A 15,951-nucleotide genomic window follows, 5' to 3' on the forward strand; every position below is an offset into this window, starting at 1 on the left:
CAAATAACATTTTTATTTAGTTTTATATTTAGCATAGGTATTATGACTTTTAGTTGTTTAGATTTCTAACATTATTGTGTTGGTTTTTTTTGTTTTGTTTTATTTATTCTTGAGAGTTCCATGTAGAACACTTGTATTATATTTACCACTCTCACAAACTCCTGCCAAATCCTTTCTATTTTTGACTCATACAACTTTTTATTCATCCTCTCTTTAAAAAAAAAAAAAGAGAGAGAAAAGAAAAGAAAAGGAAAAAAAGAAAACAAAGGAAAATGTCATTAAAATTATGAGATCTGACTTCTCTCAGCCTGCTTCTCTTGAGCATTAAGTCTTCTAGGGAGTGTTGTTGACATTTCCAGTGTCACTCAATGAGGAAAGAAAACAGAGATTTTTGTCTCTTCTAGCTCCTTGTGACTAGCTTCATGTTTAGTGATGAGACTTTGTACCCACTTTCTTTCCTCATTGCTAACATTTTGTCTGACTTGAGGTTGTATTTTATAGTATATGCCAAGCATAAGCCTCTAGTAGAGGAGCAAAAATAAGGAAATAATCTTCCAAGAAATGGGATATAGCATGTAGCATTTGAAATGAACAAAGGGAAAATTGGAAAATCAGAATTAAGTTGAAAGTAAATGGAAAACACACACACACACACACACACACACACACACACATATTTCAATGGAATTACCATATGATTTGGGAGATACTATATGGCATTATATGATACCAAATAAAATAATAGCCTCACCTTCTTGTGATAGATTATTTTAAAGAAATGGAAGAAGGAAAAGCTTGGTTACTGTTTGCCCTCAGTTTTCCTAGGTTTATTTATGCACTGTTAGTAGGACATAATTCTTTGGAGGTTTTACTATATACCAAAGACCAACTGAGATGTCTAGCCTTGGAGACTGAAAAATTGCAGGGTTCTTGGACTTTCCATTAATATACATGCAATGTTGGAATAGTGAGAACAGAGTGTATAAGACACTGTAATACACCTTGGAGAGTTTTGGGAACCCTTGACAGGAATCTGACATTGGCCAAGGACAAGGAAATGGGCTTCAGGCAGGAATCTGACATTAGGACATGACATGGAAGTAATTTCAGGCAAGAATTTAAATCTTAGGCTAGAACAAAGAAGTAACATCAGGCCCAAATCTAAATTTTAGGCTAGAACAAAGAAGTAGGCTTCAGGCATAAAAATTACTTTGGGCTAGGACTGGTAAGTAGGCTCAGATATTTTGGTCATCCTGATAAGCCTTTAGAAACTAGGATCACAGGAGTGATCACAGGACTTTGTTTATTGCCTTGCTTGTTATTTGACTACTTGTGTTTATTTTCTTGCTTGTTCCTCAACCTAGAACTGACCTTAATATTTGCATGTAATTAAAATGGTATAAAAACAGATTGGGAAAAAAATAAACCCACCTCAGCCTCAGAACTGGCTGGGATCATGCTACAATGTTGTTTAATTGTGTTTTTTGTTTTTTTCTTTTTAAACCTCACTCCTGCTGTGGAAAACCTGTTGACTGACTGAGTTGGCTTGGTTAGATGGTGCCTCAAAGTTGGAGCTCCAGTAAGCAGGGTACAGCACTGGAAGTTCAAAGCAAGAAAAGTAGAGAAGATTTGGACCAGTGGTGAATAAACTTGTAGTAGGAGAGTGAAATGGTAAAATGTGTTTTGTGCATGTGTTTAGAATTATGCTAAAATCTACAGAAGCAAAGATAATTCTCATAGATGCTTTTAGTCTTTGGAGCCTGACTAGAGATAGTCTACACCCTAGACATGGGTTTGAGAAAAGCAGTCCTCCTGGACATTCTGGGGATGGTTTGGCAAAGGAGAAGGAAAATGAATATAAGCTGTCTCGGAGTTCTTCTAAGAACAGGCAGAGGTCAGAAGACATCCTGCCTCTCTCTGTCTCCTACTAGAGAAATGGTTAGTTCAGGATCCCTTTAGTGGGATATCTGGGTCCCTTCTCTGGGACATCTAGTCCTTTTCTCTCTCTATTGTCTCTCTTTGGTGCACCAATCTGTCTTTGTCAGTTTATGGTTCTGTTTTTGTTTCGTTGCTTGAATGTTGTTCTGTGTTTCATTTTCCAAAGGAAAACATGGATAAAACTTTAGCTGCTGGTTACTCAGTTCTTGATTCTGTTTTTAACTTGTTTCAAATATAAGGAAAAAGAAAAGAAAAGAAAAGAAAAGAAAAGAAAAGAAAAGAAAAAAGAAAAGAAAAAGCATTTTTAATTTTAATTGGCAGTGGAGCCCTGAACCTGTAGTTAGGAGTCAAGCACAGCTGGAAAAGCTCTGCCAGGAACTGACTGTTTACAGAAGACACTCTTAAAGAGGCCAGCAGTTTTTGCCTTCTATGGTAAAGAACTGATGGTTATTTTTTCTAGAAAAATCTTTGATTGTGATTATTGGGTTCAGCACGTGACAAGGTGCTCCTCGAAATTACATCTAGAAAAAGTAAGAATTTTGTATAGTTTAAGTATATAAGATGTGTGTAGCCACTTCATTTTTGTTTCTGACTGGTTTTAAAAATATAAATATGTTCTGCATGTCTTGATTATAGATTATTGGCTTATAAATTATTTGGGTATGATTAAAAATCTGTAACATTAGTAACAGAAAGTTGGCTTAAAACCGATAACTTAGGGTTGGAGTCATTCAGAACAACATGTGGCATGAGGCAACCCAGGGAAACAGGTCTCTAAAGATACATCTAAATTGGGTAATATTTTATGTAATTCTTATCGTAGAAAACAGACTTATAAAAGATAGGGTTTAAAGCAGTGTCTCTTTGGTGAGGTATTGGAGTCTGCACCATTGTCCATTCATATGCAGGAGTTGGCAGCTAAACTTTGTAGCATGAGGATGATGCACTTGGTGTTTTTAGAGAGACTGGACTGTTGGAGGTTGAGCTTTGCTTTCCACAGTTATGGTTGTGCTTTGGTGTTGCAAGAAAAACATGAGGATTATGGTTAAACTGCCAGTGTTTCATTGGCTGAGTTTGCAGATTGATCACAGGTTCAAAATTCTAACTCTCACGTATTTGTAATTAAGAAAAAATCATGCAGGTGGGGATTGTTGAAGGAGTTTGTGAAGAGGCTATGATACTTGGGGTTATTGTAGCCTGGCTTGCCTACTCTAGCTGCCATTCCAGGAAATGCATATAGAATTATTTTGAGTTTTGAGAATTGTTTTTATGCTATTCCTTTGCATCTTCATGTTTGTAAAAGGTTTGCATTTAGTTTGTCTGTATGTAATTTTGGAGAGCCCAGAAAGTGATATTATTGGAATGTTTGCCTCAAGGAATGACTAATAGCCGTGCATTATGTAAAACATTTTGTTGCTGCTTTAATACAAGAAGTTAGGACTTTGAATCTTTCAGTGCATATTATAAATTATATGGATGTTTTATTAGCTGATTCCTCAGACATTTTATTACAAGCCTTTGCTCTTATACAGTGTGCTTTAAAATTTTGGGGAGTGGTTGTTGCTCCAGAAAAAAATGTGAAGGCAGTAACTTTTTCAATATTTGGGACATCAGTTATATCCTAAACAAATTGTGGCACAGAAAATTTAAGTAAGAAAAGATGATTTACTTACTTTACATGATTTTCCAAATTTGTTAGGAGGTATTAATTGGCTAAGACCTCATCATAAGCTTACCACAGGAGAACTTAAACCTCTATATTCTCAAGGGTGATGCGAATCCTAATTCCCCTCAACAATTCAGCTTTCTTCATCTCCAAGTAAAGTTTTAACACCCTATTATGATACTGTTGCTGTGTTAATACAGAATTGTAGGATAGAATCATAAAAGTATTATGGAAAGAATGTTTTAAGAACCTGATGAACTGTTTATTCCTTATTTCAAACAGCAACTAAATTGGTTATTTCAGAATAACCATATTTGGCCTATTGCAGGGCAAACCTTTTAGGCAAATTTGATAATCATTATCCAAAAGAAAAGTTGTTAAAGTTTGCCTCTATACATACTTTGTATTTCCTGTAAATTTTGTATTTTCAGCATGTAGCCCATAGAAAATATCTTTACTGCTTTTAACAGACAGCTAATCTAATGGGAAAGCAGCATATATAATTGGATCACATGTTCATTCTCTTTGAGTTTTCCCCTCATTTCAGCCCAAGTAATCGAACTATGTGCTGTAGCCACTGTTTTTGAAATCGTGAACAATTAAGCTTTTGTATACTGATAGCAAATATAGCTTATGGTTTACAATTGTTTGAAATTGTTCCTTTTAAAAATATTGCTATTTCTCATTTTGCAATTACTTATGCAAATACAACTCAATTTAAGAGAACATACTGCTTCTTATTTTGTAGGACATTTAAGAGATCATACTGGACTGCCTGGACCCCATAATGAGGGGAATGTCAGATTTGTATACCAGGAAGGCTACAGGTCTTATACAGGACCAATTAGCCAAACAATCTCATTTTTTACATCATCAAAGTAGTAATAGTTTGAGACAACAATTTGCTATTTCTAGAGGATGTGCAAGTCAAATTGTAAAGACTTGTTCTGAATGTCCTCAATTTCTTTCTGTACCACATAATGGTGTTAATACTTGAGAACTTATACCTAATCAATTATGGCGAATAGATGTTAAATATATTTCTGATTTTAGGAAATTAAAATATATACATATAACTATCAATGCCTTTTTAGGCTTTCTACTTGCAACTGCTTTAACAAGAGAAGCAACTAAAAATATAAATAGTTACTGCCTATATTGTTTTTCTATGCTGGTTTTCCAAATCAGATTAAAACAGATAATGGAACTGGCTATTGCAGTCAAGCATTTGAGATGTTTTGTCAACAATTTAATATTATCTTTATTATTGGAATTCTGTATAATCTTCAAGGACAAGGTATTAAGAAACAGATATTGTGGAACAGGTTCATGGAAATTTAACACAATATTTTCATGAAATAAAAAAGGGGGAGTTAAGTCACCATACACCACAAATTTATTTAAATCTTGGGGATTTTCTATTCTACATTTTTAAAATTTGGATGTCAAAGAACTCTCTGCTGAGTTGACTATGGCACCCTACAACTAGTCATTATAATTAGAAAAAAGTTTAAAGGCACTTGTAGTGTATTTGGCATAATTCTAACACCTCTCTGGATTTTTTAACTTTGCCTAGTGAGTGTATGAATTTAAAGTATGATGCTCTGCTGAGCGTTGATATGGCAGATACTGCTGACAAAATTACCCAAGGCCTGAGGTCAGTATTTTTATTTTGGTCAAGCTTCAAGAATGGCATATATAGCTTGATCATGCTATCCCTTTTTTTCCTGGGAATACTTTTATTCCTGCCTAACAGCATAAATATTTTGGCAGCCAAAGTACATGGCTTGAAACTGAAAATGGACCCCCAGATAGAGTTATTAAATTATCAGGCTGCCAAGCCAAGGATGATTCTGCACAGAGCCTTACCAACCTAAGACATAAGTGCATTGCTTTTGATAGTGCGTATTTCACGATAGGTAAGGAAGGCATTCATGGCAAAATGACTTAAGACAGGCCCAGTTTTGTTTTTGAAATAAAAAATGGGGAGATATGTAGAGTTTTGTGGGCCCCTTGGCAGCAATCTGACATTAGCCAAGGACAAGGAAATGGGCTTCAGGCAGGAATCTGACATTTCTGCCAATACACAGAAGTAATTTCATGCAGGAATCTAAATCCTAGGCTAGAACAAAGAAGTAATTTCAGGCAGGAATCTAAATCTTATGCTAGAACAAAGAAGTAGGCTTCAGGTGTGAATATGACTTTGGGCTAGAACAAAGAAGTAGGCTTCAGGCATTAAAATTACTTTGGGCTAGGACTGGTAAGTAGGTTCAGATATTTTGGTCATCCCGATAAGCCCTTAAATACAGTGATCCATGGGACTTTGTTTATTGCTTTGCTTGTTTTTGACTATTTGTGTTTATTTTCTTGCTTGTTCCCTGACCCTAATACTTACATGTAATTAAAATGGTATAAAAGCAGATTAGAAAAAAAATAAACCCCCTCTCAGCTTCAGACCTGGCTGGGGTCATGCTACACTGTTGTCTAATTGTCTTTTTTCCCCCTCATTCCTGCACTGGAGAACCTGTTGACTGACTCAACTGCCTTGGTCAGTTAATCTAGAGAGCCCTGATAAATAGAGGATCCTGTTAGCCAATGACCCATAAAGATGCAATCCATTGCTGGGATTATTTTATTTGATACTATATGGGGTATGGTTTCCCTAGTTAGACCCATTGGATACTGACAAAGAATCCAAATGGCATCTCTATCTGCTGGTGAAATCTCAAGTACAACTGGATCTGTTGGATCATATGGTTCAAGTGGTAGATCAGAAAGCACAACATCCTAAGCCTGTTGAGGAGTCTTATAATGTTACAGGACCTACTCAAAACTAGCAGCTTTCTGACTTATTTGAATGTTGATAGGATTAACATATCCAGATGAAGAATGCGCTGTTCTTAAAATCTATATAGGTCCACTAAGCATTTTGCTTTTACCTTGGGGGTGGGGGGGCGAAGCAGGTGAAATAATGTATCCTTCAATTTAGAAGAAAGAGGCCTATATCAACAGACTCCTAGAATTTTCACTGTGGTGGAAGGCCCTTGAATTTCATTTGGGTATTGGCATATATGTTACTAACAAAGGCAAAGTGGTTGCTCTACCTGCTCATTTCTGGTGATCCTTATGGGCAGCTACCAAGACAAAAGGCATTTGATAAATCAATAGGTATAGATGACATACCAGGAGATATGTTAATATACTCATTAGGATACTACATCTGTACAGTACTTTTAATCAGACTCACTACTTGGTTGAATTTTGAAAATGAACCCTTATTTTCCATGATCTACCTGTCTTATGCACTGGCCAAGTAGGAGAGTTAAAGGAAATCTTGGGAACAACCTCCATCCATCTTTCATGTCCTTCATGGTGGCTTAATTTCTGCAATTTCTCCCCTATTGTCTTGCATTAATAGTAATGGCAAGTGCTATACATGATGTTGGTGAATAAAAAATAATGAATCTCACCCATGTACAAAACCCATGAGCTAAAATAATGACCTGTGTGCAAGATATTTTCACTTCTGTAGAAGTAATAAGAGGAATACAACCACATTTTAAATATAGGATTAACCTGACACTGTTATAAAGACAATTTTAGTTTATTTTTTAGCATTTTATGTACATCTTTGAGAATATAATATAATCATGCATTTCTCCCTTTACTTTCTCTAAACTCTCCCATATACATACTGTCTTCAAATTCATGTTCTCTTTTTTATATTATGCAACTAGAATTATGTAAATGCATTTCTCTCTCATACAACTGCTAAGACAACTTTCTTCTCCCTCTACTCCTCCCAGATTCCCTCCACACCTTCCTTCTTCCCAGGATTCACTCCACTTCCTCTTCTATTCAGGAAAGAACAGACATCAAATAGACAGTAACCAGACAGAAAAAAAAAAAGATACAATAAGATAAGTCAAAGCCATCTTTTAGAACTGGACAATGTAACTAAATGGGAGAAAAAGAGTTTCAAGAACAGGCTAATTAGTCAGAGACACACCTGTTCTCACTGTTACTAGTTCCACCAAAAGGTCAGGCTAGCAACCATAATTATGCACAGAGTACCTGGTACAGACCCCAGAGTTGCTGCTTCAGTCTTTGTGAGCCCATATGAGGCTAGCGTATTTGATTCAGTGCATGACCACTTTCTTTATTACTGGTTATTCTTCAGTATGATTTGCTCAGTCTGTATGCATGTTTTTCAGGGCTACTCAGTCATCACTGGACTAATTGACATACTAGTTTCTGAGGAAGATTGCCTTTTTCTCTTACAGCTTTCCTCAATTGCATATTGTGCAGTGTTGATACATCACAAGTTTTTTTTCCAAGTCCATTTTGGTGTCCTCCTTGTTCACATCATGTCTGGACAATCATGTTTATGAGGCTTTATGGGTCTAGCTTCTAATTTTGATACTACTTACTGTGAGTCATATATTCACCACAACTCTTCCCAGATACATCCCTCTTCTGTAACCCCAAATTCATGTCATCTATATAGTAACCTCTCCAGTAATACTCCAGTAATAGTACACATATATACTTGTGGGCCATTCATTATAGTATAGTTGATGTACCAGGAGTCATATTCTTAAGAAAATCATCAGCTGTAATAGTAAACTCATCATCTGTAGTTGTTTGCACAAGATGAGACCAATCAGCAGTACAGTATGTAGAAGTAGGTAATACCAAATCCTACCACTATCTAAGGAGCTATGGGCACTTAATTGTTTTAAGTAATTTTGGTCGAGTTACAATGATGTATCAGTGGGATTTTATTTTTAGTTCACTTAATGCCTAGTTGTATTGGAAATTAGTGCAAAAAGTAGCTTTTGTTCTAAAATGATTACTTATATCCCACCATATTCTAGACTTTTAGTTTGTTCATTATTTTTTTTTTTTTTTGGTTGAGTCTTAGAATTTGTTATGTATTCTGTATTTCATGCAATTGGTTCTCTTTCTATCTCAGTGAAGCCATGTTAGATCTCTTTAAGGTAAAGGAAAGATGCCAGGTCAAGCAAAACTTCTGTGTGCTTCTTTGGAGGGTGATTTCTAAGCTACTTCCTTCAGATGGCTTATAATTCCTTACCACAACAAAACCAACCATATCTGAGCTCTTCTTTGTTATGCTGGAGGTGAGGCATCTTTTTTTTTTCTTTTTTTTTAAATAGCATATGACACCTTACAGTAGTGGTCCTTACACTAGGTTTTCAAAACTTTTATCCTTCTTAATCTTTTTATTGTTGGGTGGTTTTTCTCTCATTGCGACAAGGGCCTGAGAGAAACAAGTACATGGTCCCTTTGATTCATGCTTTGATCTTTAGATAAGGAAGTTATTTGTGGCAAGAGCATAATGCAACAGAGCTTTATCCTCACTGGTAAGAAATGAGCAGGTAGATGGGGAAAGGAAAGGCTGGAGACAAGTATAGTTTTTTAGGACACACTTTGAACTGTAACTCTCATCTAGCAACATAGTTCCAGCAGGTGGGAATCTAGGGTTAAACACATAAGTCTTTGGGGGGCATCTAATATTCAATTTATAATATTCCTTCTTCAGTTTTATCTTAAACAATTTTCCAAGTTAACAGATGTATATAGTAGGGGAACACAGGGAAAATAGGCTTATATTTGTCTTGCCTGAGCGTTAAGTCCCTTGTGTAATCTTTCCTGAAAAAGTAAATGTACTTTCCTAACAATTACATTAAATCACAGTCTCCAGGCACCATTTGCCAGGCTAAATGTTTAGAAAAATCCCCAGGAGTTTCTGATTAGATGTACTGTTCAGATAAACTGTAAGTCTTGGCATACAATGTTACCAAATGTGGCATAGTTATTTAATCTGAATTATGGTACCTATTCTTTTCATTTTAATAAATATGTGGTTTACTTAATTTGCAATGCAATGCATTTCACAGAATTTAAAGACCAAAACTATACCAATGGTAATTATGCTATCCTCAGTAATTTACTAATCCATTAGAATCAGATATTAAGTGTAGGTGATACCTGTCTGAGGTTGGTTTCACTAAACAGTTGCCAAGCAGAGAATGAACAAAGTTTAGGTTTTCATTACCAAAATGACAAAGCTGATTTCATCCTCATGCAAGTGAGAAAATTCATTCTTTATTACAGTTTATAATAAAAGTTATCAATAATCTTGTGTTCAATAAAGATAATCTGTAATGTAGCCAAAATGTAGCTTAGTGGTATACTATCTGTCTAGCAGGTCCAAGGTCCTTGGCTCAATACCCAGAAGTACACAAACCAATGAAACATACAACTTTAAATTTCTTCTGTAAGGAATTTGTGTCTGATAAGGGATTAACTGCAGTCCAAGATAAATTCACATGGATACATCGAAGCACACACATATCTTTGATTAATAGCAGCTTGTGAAATTATGATCACTCTGAAAAAATTCAGGATAATACTTATTACAATTGCAGTTTTATTCTTCCTGTTTCTTTATTTCTTTGGGACCAAGAGAAAAATCAATTCCCTTCTTTTTTTTAACAACACCCACAATGACTTTCTGTAACAAGTAGGAATGATTGCCCTTTAAGAGAATAAAATGCAAAATGAAAGCTGCATTCCAGATGAAAAATAACAACTTGCTTTTTGGTTGTTATTCTGTCCCTTCGTGTGTTTTTCTTAAATGGAGTGACATAGACTCTCAGCATAAAAATTTCGATGCCAGTACTACATCTCACATCTATTGATTTTCTATTCTTTACAAAGTTGTAACAGCTACTACATTTACATTGATAAGGCTTACTTTGGATAAGGTAATAGTTCATTTTTTATCCTCAAATGCATATCCGTCAAAATAGATTGCTGAGGTATAAAAAAAATCATAAAAAGAAATATCAAGCAAGCAATTCCCCCAAGATTAAAGCAATTTTTAAGCAATTAAGGGGAAAATTGTAAAATCAAAGCATGAAAAAATAACTAGGGTGATGGGGAGGCAAATCCATCAATGAAGTTATTACCAGGTAAGCAAAGGGTCCTGAGTTTTATCATCAACACAAATATCAAAAGCTAGGCTTAGTGAAATGTATCTGTAGTTCCAACACCCATGGCAGAAGACTCTGGAGATACAGTCTATTTTAATGGTGAGCTCTGAAATTAGAAAGAGAACTCTACTGAAAATATAAATAAAAAGTTGACTGAAAAAGTATCTGTTACTGACCTGTGACCTAGATGTATACAGCCCTCCCAACACACCCCACACACCAACCCACCCACACACCCAGAGAGAGAGAGAGAGAGAGAGAGAGAGAGAGAGAGACAGACAGACAGACAGACAGACAGACAGACAGAGACAGACAGAGAGAACAAAAATATGTATATTTTTATAAGTTAGATTTTGAGGAAAGTTGATCAAAATTTATTATTAAGTACATAAATATATTAAAAGAAATTTAAATAGAGTATTTCATTAGAGCAAAGAAAACTTAATCTGTCCCTTTTCTCAGTCAGGCAGTTTTCTTGGAATCATTAGCTTAAGGACAAAGGTGTACATGTAGAGTAAAATTTACATCTGCCTCATTCCAAATGACTTTGTTATGATGCCTGTGCCAAAGTTTCCATATATACTTTGACAATTCTTATGGTATTCTTTGAGGTGTTTTATTTTTCTGTCATAATTGAAAGCTGAATGTATTTCATATGTATTATACATATTTTTTGTTTCAGGAAATATTCTTAATATAGTCAAATTACAATAAAATTTGCTTTCTAGCTTAAAAGAAAGACTAGAAGATAGTAGTTATCTGTAGCAGTGTAGGTACGTTCTTAGAACCAAATAAAAATTCATAAACAATACTATAGTTTTCCTGGAAATTGAGTAAACAATTATTGTAGAAAACAGATAAATCTTTATTGAACTTCATGAGTCTATTTATTTGCTTCACTCCTTTGCCTTCTCAATTTTCGATTTTCCCTTTACATCTGGCATTGCCTGTACTCCCATTTGGACAGGTATGTTAATGATGTGCATCACATTTTCTTCAGCTTCTATCCAAGGACCACTGTATGTCAAAGTAAACCCTGACCACCAAAATGTCTCATTCCTCTACACTATAGCGGTTCAAGTATAGGCGTGTGTTGTTTAGATGCTTCTGGTTCCTTTCACCCACCAAACTATAATCCTAGTGTTTTTTTCCTGTGCTCCAGATTATTAAATATACTAGAATCCTCTAAGTGCTCTATCTGCCCTACTAATTCAGCAACAATTTCATGTCAGGCTGTAGGCCTAGAAGCTATTGTTTTGACCTTAAAACCTGCTGTACATAAACTGGGCAGCAATGAAACAAGCAGCACTCAGTACAACTGAGGATTTTTACATGTTTCCACTTATGGGCCTGGTCACCGCTACTGCTCTGGAAAATGTGGCACCAAGCTGCAGTTTCTTCAGCTTTTATAGGACATACAACCTTGATGAATTCTTCCTCTACATGGCCACCTTCTATCGGCCTTTGCATTCCTGAACCAACAGAAGGGAATTGCACTGCATCTAGGCATGTCCATAAAGGGAAAGTTTAAGTGGGCAATTACTGTAGCATATATATCTTCTTTTATAATTTTAGTTTAAGATTTTTCTCTTTTTTATTGAAAATATTTTTTTCTCATACAATATATCCTGATTATAGTTCCCCTCCCAATACTCTTCCCAGTCTCTTCCTCCCTTCCCATTCTGGTCCACTCCCCTTCTGAAAAGGACTTCTAAGAAATAACAACAACACATAACAAAATGCAATATGATAAGGTTAAACAAAAACTATCATGTCAAGGTGTACAAGGCCATCCAACAAAAGAAAAAAAAAAAAAAAAAAACAAGAGAAAGCACACTTGTTTATACTTCCAAGAGTTCCATAAAAATACTGGACTGGAAGCTATACTATATAGTCAGAGTATCTGGTGAGACCCATGCAAGCCGTGCACTTGCTGCCTCAGTCTCTGTTAGTTTATATGATTTTTGCTCATTTTATTTAGATGGCATTGTTCTGGTGTTCTCCATGCCCTCTGGCTCTTATACACTTTCTGTCTCCTTTTCTGCAGGGCTGCCTTGGAGGCAGGGAGGATCTGATGGGGACATCACATATAGGTCTGATTGCCCCAAAGTTCCCCAAACTCATTTATGCATAACGACTGGCTTTAACTCTCTGCATTTATTCCCATCTACTATAGGAGGTAGTATATATGATAATGGCTGAATAAGGCACTGGTCAATGAGTATAGCAGAATAAAATTAGGAGTCATTTTATTAGTACTTATATTTTGACCAGTAGTATTTTCTTTTACCCTAAATCTCTGTGCTATTTAGTTTCTTGGATGTGGTCACAGAAGCAGTGTCAGGTATAGGTTCCATCACATGGAATGGGTCTTAGGTCAAATCAATTATTTATTGGCTACTCCCATGTGCTTTGTGGCATCATTGTCCTAATATATTGTGCAGGCAAGACAGAATTGTAGATCGATGGGTTCGTGGCTATTTTGGTGTTTATATTTCTCTTTGGTAGTATTTTGGTAAAGTAACAAAGACATTAGAACTATTTTGTGTATTTTGTACACTTTTACTTTTAATTAATTCCAGCTTTGTAAAGAATACTGTATTAAAGTTTGTATTGTTGAATTTAAATTGAATGCTATTAGCCATATATTTAAATTATATTAGATAAACAGAAAAATTGTTTTTCAGTGTAAGTACCTATTACTTGTATTGACTTTTAGTTACTTCTGTCAGAAGCACATGACACATTACAATGAAAATCCATTAATTATTTGATAACCACATTTAATTGCTCAATTTTAAAATAATTATTTGTTCTTTGAGGATTTTTTTGTAGTATATTTTGATTTTATTCAGCCCCTCTCTTATTTCCTCCCAGATGCTCCTTCCGTAGTGACCAAATTTTATATACTGTTTATTACTTTTAGAGCTACAATACCCAAATTCTACTGATCATCTATCTTTGAATGTGTGGCCTTCCACTAACATGGCATTCAACTTACCAGGGGCCACACACTTAAAAACAAATCAAAACAAAGCCAAAATTGCTTGTCCCATCTCATCAGATACCACAATCAATATATCCTCACCTGGAAGTGATCTTCTTGCTCAAAGCATCCCCTTTCCATGTTAGCATTTTTTTTTTTCTGTCTAGATCTTGCATAGATCTTGTGCATGCTTTCTCACATGCTGTGAGTTGTAGCTGTATGTTATATCAGAAATTTGGTGTTTCCCTTTAAATTCCAAAGTAACCAATGACTGAGAGTACTAATATATGCTCACTTATTTTTATTATTTTAAATTTGATCAAAATTCCATACAGAAATACTGCGTGTACACCATTTTTACTCTCCTTCCCATTGCTACCCTCTTATCTTCCTTCAACCTATCTGGAAACCATGAACAATTCTCCTATAATTAATGTTGTGATGCTCACAGGCACACATAAACAACCTACTCAGTACAACTAGTGTTGTCCTTGTTTGCATATGATTAGGTATGGCCACTGGTAATTGGAACGTAGCACCGACTAAAACTAATTATTTTTTCTGTAGCCACTTATAATGATTTGAATAAATATGTTTCCCATAGATTTATGTGCTTCAATGGTTGGCCCATTAACACATGGCACATAGAGGGTAAGACTTTGTTGGTCTAGGTATAGCTTTTTTGGACAAAGTGTGTATTATTGTGGAGTAGGATTTTAGGTGTCCTATGTTCAGTATATACCCAATGTGGAAGATAGCTTCAATCTGCTGCTCTTGGATCAAGATGTAGAAATCCAGGATGCTCCAGCACCAGCTCTGCCTTATGGCTGGCACACTTCCTGCCATGCTGATAATGGAGTAAGCCTTGGAAACTGGAAGCCAGCACAATGAAATGTTTTCATTTATTAGAGTTGCCTTAGTCATGGTATCTATTTACAGCAATAAAAACCTAACCTAGACAACATTAAATGCTTGTACCTCTTTATGTACAAGTGATCATTCTGTAGTTTTTTTGATCAGTGTTGGTATGTTAGTTTTTATAGTTTGCAAATCTTTTGTTGGCAACTACTGTTAAGGGTTAATGGATAAAATGTCCTGTTATGTCCAGAAGGCGCTACTTAACGGCAGCCATCCTAGGCTTCAGGGTAAATAATTTTCTTTGTTTTAAAGCTTCCAGTATATCATAAATATATATCATAAAGCACCTTTCTGATATCAAATTATAGATGGTATAGAGTTGTGAAATGAAAAGTACTAGGAAAAACTTCTGTAAATAGCTAACAGGTAATACCAGCAGCTGATAATTTGGTATAAACTGTAAATAAAATAAACTTTGAGATGAAAAACAACATTATTGAAAATGAGTTGTTCTCTGCTGGCCTCAAGAAAGAGGAAGATAGTAGGTACAGAGAATAAAAGCAGTATTAAATTTTCTTAAAGGGCATATAAACAGAAACATGCAGGGAAGATTATAGATTCCATATAAGATTATAGATGATTATAGATTATAGATGATTATAGACTCCTACTTAAGCTGAGGAGCTAATGAGAACTTCATCCAACAAGGTGTAGATTAAAAAAAAAATGTGCATGTCCTTGCACATGCACATGTAAAAGCCAAAGACAGGGAGAAGAAAAAGGGAAGAAGAAGGAGAAACCAGAGAAGTCACTGCATCCAACTAATTTTTGGAGTTGTTTCAGTGAGGATTAGTGATAGCAATATAAAACTTACGGACTCTATCAGGAAAGATTTACTCTTTCTGAGTTTTGTCATTAAAGCAGTGATTAGGCTTTCAGCAACAAAACATAAATGATAAATGGACTGAGGAGATAGTTCAGTTGATAAGAAAGCTTTCTGTACAAGCCTGAGGACTTGATATTGAATCCCCAATCTCAATTTAAAAAGCTGAGTTCTGTCATAGATCTGTAATACCAGTAATGTGTGAGGTAGAGACAAGAGCATGCTAGCTGTAAGACTAGCTTAAGGCAGTGAGAGACCCTGTCTCAAGTGAATAAACTGAATAGTGGTAAGGGTAGGAAAGATACATCCTCTTTGACTTTTTCTCCAAGTGTCTACCTGCACATGGTTGTATAGCACACACACATATACACACACATTAGTGCACACAGATTACCATGTAAACACATGCAAGCAAAAGACTCAGATGTACACACATAAGTACACACACACACACACACACACAGACACACACATACAAGCACACATATACAAATGATTCTAATAAAAGGGAAAGGAAAACAGGTAATATTGACTTAGGACTTTTTTCAGCCTTATCAGGATTCATTATTTATTTATTCCTCTTTTTTTTTTTTTTTTTACA

This window comes from Arvicanthis niloticus, chromosome 9 (assembly GCF_011762505.2).
Source record: "Arvicanthis niloticus isolate mArvNil1 chromosome 9, mArvNil1.pat.X, whole genome shotgun sequence".
Lineage (NCBI taxonomy): Eukaryota > Metazoa > Chordata > Mammalia > Rodentia > Muridae > Arvicanthis > Arvicanthis niloticus.